The sequence below is a fragment of the Zeus faber genome, assembly GCF_960531495.2.
Source record: "Zeus faber genome assembly, chromosome: 7".
NCBI classification, from domain to species: domain Eukaryota; kingdom Metazoa; phylum Chordata; class Actinopteri; order Zeiformes; family Zeidae; genus Zeus; species Zeus faber.
In genome coordinates this window covers 17876539-17884038 of record NC_137203.1, presented here as the reverse complement: position 1 = coordinate 17884038, position 7500 = coordinate 17876539, and positions in this window count along the sequence as shown.

Sequence of the window (7500 nt, the reverse complement as noted above, 5' to 3'; positions counted from 1 at the left end):
TGTGTTTGTGTGTGTGTGTGTGTGTGTGTGTGTGTGTGTTTGTGTGTTCGTGTGCGTGTATGTGCTTCAGTGTGTGTGTGTGTGTGTGTGTGTGTGTGTGTGTGTGTGTGTGTGTGTTTGTGTGTGTTTACAGACAGAACAGAATAGGGCGGGATACAACAGAGAGAGAAGGAGAGCGGCTTCTGCGGCTTATGCCTTATTCATGAGGGCGCAGGGAATTTGTGGAATAAAAGCTCTTTCAAAACACTAAGAGAAAGAGAGAAGGACGGAAGAAAGCAGGAGCGGGGCAGGGGGGGGGGGGGAGAAAAAGCAGCACGACTAAAAGTATGACTTCACTTGGCTTTTTTTGATGTTTTTACCCCCCACCCCCCCACACATCCCCTCCCCGTTCCCTGTCTTCTCTCTCCTTTGTTTCCTTCCTGAGGCCGTCAGCCCGAAGACAGCAACAGAGAGGGGCTGATAGAGTCCTAGACAACAGCCGAGCGGAGCGAGAGAATGTGAGGACGACAGGAGAGCGGAGAGAGGTGCAGAAAATCAGGGGGTGGGGAACCGTGGTAGCCGAAAAAAGGGGTTTGAGACGGGAGAGGAAGAGAAACAAAAGGGGACTTGAGAGGGTGCATTTACGACCGTGAGTCACATGCAGAAGCTCATGGTGTCCCTGTATGACCTAGGTAAGTGAATTGCGGTATTTTGTTTTTTTGGTTTTTTTTTCATACTGATTACTGAATAAAACTCATCCTGCATAATAGATTTTTCTTGTAATTGTTCCAATTTCCATTTCAATAAACAAACGAATTTTGTCTCCCCAAGGGGATTTTTTTTAAAATTGTCAACAGTAATTAGCTGCAGGGGGCTCTGTGAGGGAATAAATGGCTTTTTATGCATGCATTTTTCTCATCCGGCATCTCCCGTTTTTTTTCCACCGTACAGTGTCAGTGATAAACAGTGTTTCAATATGTTTTTAATGATGGCCTTCCACAATCGTACCTCTAGCGCTTCCCTGGCAACACTCACGGATACTAACGATGCGTTCTTGCCTTGGTGCCAGCGCTGGTTTGGAAAAAACACATCACATTATGCAACTTCAGTTTCAGGATGAAAAACAAATCTCTCCAAAAGTCTATCACGTGCTTTTTTCTTTTTTTTTTACCGATATAAAAAAGACCAGGGTCAGTAACGTTGCCAGTGAAAGGCCCCGTTTTGTCAAATGGCGACACCATAAACCAAACTGCGAGTTGTTTTTTTTCCATCTCACTACCACCAACACACTGACTGCACTAAGCGTGCATCTGGAGCACAGAGACTGTGTGTTTGTGAGGTCAGCCTCATAAAATGCATAAAAAAATGGACAGGTGCCTGCTACAGTACCTCACACAGGCGTCATCTTTCAATCTTACGCGCACTCACACACACACACACACACACACACACACACACACACACACACACACACACACACACACACACACACACAGGTACACACTCATGCACACATGCATGATTGAGCTGATGCATCCAGACGTGGACTCTGCCTGACTCCAGAGCTCATAGCCTCTAAGTGCTGCTCATTTCCTTAAATCACCTCTGAGGGAGAGAGAGAGAGAGACAGAGCGAGAGAAAGAGAGCGATAGAGAGAGAGAGAGAGAGAGAGAGAGAGAGAGCGAGAGAGAGAGAGAGAGTGAGCTAGCGAGGGACAAATAAAAAGTGATATAATTAGCCATCACTCCCTTGAGTCACGATTTGATCAAGCTTATACAGTAAGGTGTGTAAGATGCACAACATTATGCATTATTACTCCATTCATAAAACCACAGATGGGGTGGAAGGGGTGGAAGTAGCAGGTCTAGGCATACTCTCTCCAGATGTCAGTCATATGATGACTACATACTGTTATGTGGCATTAGCGCTGCCCGGGGGAGGGGGGGGGTCTCGGTAGAACTTCACTACGCCCTGTGATTGGTCGGCCCCTGAATGACCCAGGGCTTCTGGGACACTTGAGACGCCAGACACCAGGCCCGAGCTGCGAGTGAAGTAGATAGCGAAGTATGAGGATGTTCTGGTCACGGCGACTGTGTTTTGATGGGCTGGTGCGTGAGGGGGAACATTAGCGACAACATCCCCGGCACCGTTCGGCGCTCTGCTCTGCAGGGGGGCTCGGCCGGAGCAGGTCCAACTGCTGCACCTCCCGGTGGAAGTTCTCCCGTTTCCCGCGTTCAGCTTGGTCAGCTTGACAGCCGGACGTCCACCTTACCTTAAATCGGTGCACTTTCCCCATACTCAACATTCTCGTGATTTTCTGCCACCTTCAGCGATTCAGCTCCAGACAAGACATGAAGTTGAAATATTTGCATTCTCCGATTGGTCCGCAGTCAACAAGGGGGGGTACAGAAGTCTGGAGTGGAACACAGGACAATGGAGGCTGTCTGCGCTTCACTAGCTACAGTGTAAAGAGAAGCATTACCTGTCAGAGCCTCCGCTGCTTCTCTGACTTTTGATTAGCTCCTCTCAAAGGCAGAGAGGGGGTTTTAAGGGGCCCCCCTCTCTGAAGCAGAGGCAAACAGTAAATCGACAAGAGAGAGGTCATCGGAATCCCCATACAGAAACACATCTTCATTAAAAATACAACGCCTTTGTTACATTACAAAGTGCGTCCCGAGTGCTAGACGCATAGAGCCCTAAACACAGCGCTGCTCCTCTGTTGATATCTGGCGGCGGTTCACAAAGAGTCTGTTGGATGTAATTTTGGCAGTCATGCTCCAAACTCTGAACGAGCTGCTGTGATTGGCTGGCGTGTTAAGGAAGACAGTCTGCCGTGGAGCTGAAGCGCTGCCTCCGCTGCGTCCAGCTGATGCACACCAGAAATGAACACCAGTGTGTGTGCTTGCGAACTTGAAGTTGGGCCATGCATTGTGCATGGTAGTGCGTGTGCGTGTGTGTGTGTGTGTGTGTGTGTGTGTGTGTGTGTGTGTGTGTGTGTGTGCGTGTGTGTGTGTGTGTGCGTGTGTAAGTAATTGGCCCGAACAGCCCTTGGGGCCTTCCACTGGCCTCCTCAGGACAAAGATGGAACCGAGGACAAGACAGGCTTCAACTTTTATTTCCACACACACACACACACACACTGAAGTTGGACCGTCCCCATGACACGCGGAGAGTTTTCCAAACATTTTGAAGACCTGTCCTTTTAAAACAAAAGACTGGTCGAAACCAACTAAAATCAATTGATCGATGTTCACAATCAAGAGGGAGGATGTGTGCTTTTTTTTGTATGCTGCTAGTCATGTCTGTCTGTCTGTCTGTCTGTCTGTCTGTCTGTCTGTCCATTTATCTACTCATCCTCAAAGCCTTCCGTCTTTTGAACTGGTATCTTTAGAGAGCAGTCTCAGCTGCCTCCACCCTCCTCCTCCACCACCCTTTAGACATGATTTAATGGCCTGTACACACGTGCATGTGCGCGTGTGCACACACACACACACACACACACACACACACACACACATACTGATTTCCATGTTCGGTATCTTATCCTCTTCTTTGTCCAGTTTGGTGGCTGTACTGAGTTGTGTTTCTCCCCTCTACTCGGTCCCTCCATCTCGTCCCACCCTTTTCCACCTCTTTCGGTTTCACCCCCCACCGCCCTAATTCTGCTCTCTTTCCCTCTCCTGTCTCTTCTGTCTTACACAAACACTTTCTCATTTTCAGTCGGTAATGTCATGCTGCCCTGTGGCGAATGCATTTGCGTGAATGTGTGTCAGAGTGTCTGTTGTTTATGTGTGTGTGTGTGTGTCTGTCTGTCTGGAAAAAGACAAAAGAGAGAAAAAAAAAAGAGCGAGCAGACAAAGTAAACTGCAATCAGCACAGATGGAAAGACACCTGCTCAGTAATACACCCTCTCTGATGCCGAGTATTTTAAAATTCACTCTCTCTCACACACACACACACACACACACACACACACACACACACACACACACACACACACATGTGCGCGCGCATACACACGCACACACACACACACACACACACACACACACACACACACAGTCTCCCTCTCCGTCACACACACAGACACACACAAACACACACACCCACACACACACACACAGTCTCCCTCTCCATCACACACAGACACACACACACACACACACACACACACACACACACACAGTCTCCCTCTCCATCACACACACAGACACACACACACACACACACACAGTCTCCCTCTCTATCACACACAGAGACACACACCGACTTCATAGAGGAAGACCTGGGCTCAAAACAAAGAGGCATCGCTCCTCCTCCCATGTGGCAGTGGGAGTGACGGATGGGATAGAGGGAATTGGGAGTGGGATAAAACAACATGCAGTCGCATCCAGAAGGGAAAGGGTGAATAACAATCACAAATAAATGACAAACAAAGAAACAAACAAAGAAACTAAGAAGGAAAGATTAAACCAACAAATGAAATACACCAACAAAAAGCAGGAGGGGCAGAAATAAGTGCCTCCTAGTTTGGGGTGGAGGTGAAGCGGTGCAGTGACAGCCAGACGCCTGGACCGACAGACGCTCCTGGGGACCACCTGGGGGGTCTTAACTGGACCTGGACCTGCAACCACACTGCTATGGCACTGAGGTCCGATTCAGTGCGGTGGCCCACGATAGTTTCCGAGTCAGCACGTGTCCAACTAGCTGGCTGAAGGTGGACGGACTCCAGACATCCACCGCCAGTTGGTTATGAGGGACAGGCAGATGTCAAAATGTTGACTCAAGTTTGTGTGCAGCAAACTCTTTTGCACACAGTGACTTGCTGTGTGCAAGTCACTGTGAGAAGCTGCTCCGACACCACAAAGCTCCGACACAAAGAACAGCATTTGATAACTGACAATGCTAGGAAAATGGTTGAAAGGTGGTGTTGGGGGATGCATTCCATCCTTCCTGGTGACTGGAAGGCAATGCGACTTGGTGGGATTCTACCGTAATTAAGGGAGGCGGGGACTTGGCTTGATTTTGCAAACAGTGAGCCAGACATCAGTCCAATGCAGCCACAGGGATACCGAAATACAAGAATACGAATGTTCCGCCTGTCGCATTAACAAATGCACAAGCGCATACTCACCACATGTTGTAGGTTGATACTGTCACACTCAACTGATCTTCAAGTTCAAGTTCAAGTTAAACAGGTTGTTTGTCACATACATATACATACAGTCATACATATATGCAGTGAAATACTTTAGCATTTGGTTGGACAAAAAGAAGAAATTTGCAAAACATATTTATTATGACATACAGTATAAAATAAATATAGAACAGATGTATTTCAAGTTCAAGTCTCTTATGCTGGCCTACAGAGTGATTGTTGGGAATGCTCCCGCCTACTTAAATGCTCTTGTAAGAGCACATGTTGCCCCCCGGATGCTGCGCTCGTCAAATGAGCGTCGCCTGGCTCTGCCGGCAATACAGCCACGGCAATCCAGGCTATTCTCATTTGTAGTTCCACGTTGGTGGAACGAGCTGCCAAAAATGACCAGAGCGGGGACCTCCCTCTCTGTCTTTAAGAAGCACCTGAAGACCCAGCTCTTCAGTGAGTACCTCCTGTCCTAATCTACAATTACTTAGCACCACCTTGCAGTATTTATTGTTACACCAATGTTGTTGTTACACTAATCTCTGTCGCAATGTAGCTGAATGTTATTCTCCCTTGTAAGTCGCTTTGGATAAAAGCGTCTGCCAAATGACTAAATGTAAATGTAATGTAAATGTATTTTGCAAAGAAAATTAATGTTCCAACTCTTGAAAGGAGAGAAAGGAGAAAAAGAGAAAAGATATACAATGTGGAGTGTTGAAAAGTGGAACGAATAAGAGCAAAACAGAATAGGAGGCAAAATGATTCTCAAACGAATATGTTGGTGCTTAGAGCAAAGACATTACAGCCCAGCAGGCAAACACAGAACAAAGCTTATTACTACCAGTTCATAGCAGAGCCCTGACACCATGCATGCCAATGAGAGCAGACTGTGCACACACACACACACACACACACACACACACACACACACACACACACACATACAGTCAGACACAGACACACACACACACACACACACACCACAGACGCGGTGTGAGTAAACGCGAACTGTAAGTGCATATGCCAATGACATACAAATACATTGACATATTGACAAGCAGTCCGCATTACAGAAATCGTGCACACATAAACATAGAGAGAAATCCCAGTGCCACCACTTGACACATTCGGTAGACTTACGACAGCATAGCCTACAGGTGTCATTAACATTTCAAACATGGAAATTATGCAAACACTCTGTCGCGCTCCGAGGCGAGCAGCTAAGCCCGGGTAACACATTCGTTCCGACCGCTCACATGGAAACGTTCTCTCATCTCAAAAACACTTCAGTGCTTTCCTAAAACAAACATCGTGTCGGCATCACACACTCTGGATTTTATTTAAACACACATATGCATCTGTTGAGTGGCCCAACCCTCACAGGAGATAGCCCGGCTGGAGGAGAGGAATACAGCTCAGGAAATATGGCTTCAAAACGCAGGTAGTGCACATGAGAGATAATATTGATTTTTGATGGGAGCAAAGAAAATCTTTTGCTCCTATCAACCTTTTCTGAACCTGTCAGCTATATTGTCCAATATAGTCCAGTAAAACCAATATACCCTTATTTCACCTTACCTGTATGTGTGTGTGTGTGTGTGTGTGTGTGTGTGTGTGTGCGTGTGTGTGTGCGTGTGTGTGTGTCCATCACACCAGTTAGAGGTCTATGTGTAGGGCTTCAGAATATGAGGTAATCAATCACATCATACGTCCCTTAGATTAGAGTCACATCGATCTGGTCTCTGCTCTGACAAACAGCCTGACCTAGAATACATCCACCTGGACGCACACACTCACACGCACCCGCGCGCACACACGCACACACACACACACACACACACACACACACACACACACACACACACACACAAACACACACACACACACACACACCTTCCACTGCATGTCTGGCACTATATCTCGCACCCCCACAGTGGAGTGTACACTACCACACACATACACGCACCTACCAACAATATTTACTGAGGACCACAGGCTCACACAGACTGATCCCTGTGCAGTGTACATCCAAGGTGGGATGGTTTTCTCTGTGGGTGGCTGTTCATTTGGAAGCTCCTTTCACTGTCCATCACCTCCGCTGACCCACCGCCCCCATCCACCAAAGCAAACAAATCACCACCGCAGCATGGCACACTCATCATTTCGAAACAAATGCAGGAATGCCATGCGTCGCCCATACTTTTTGGCACTCCGTCTCTCTCCCGCTCTGTTACCCTGGCACACCCATTTCATTTATTAATGCTGTGAATCATCCCATTCAGTGGTATGCAGTGTGATGAAGCTCCTTGCCTGAGGGGTAGAGGGAGCAAGCAGAACAGGCTCCGAGATTTGCTGTGTTCACAGAATCATTAAGT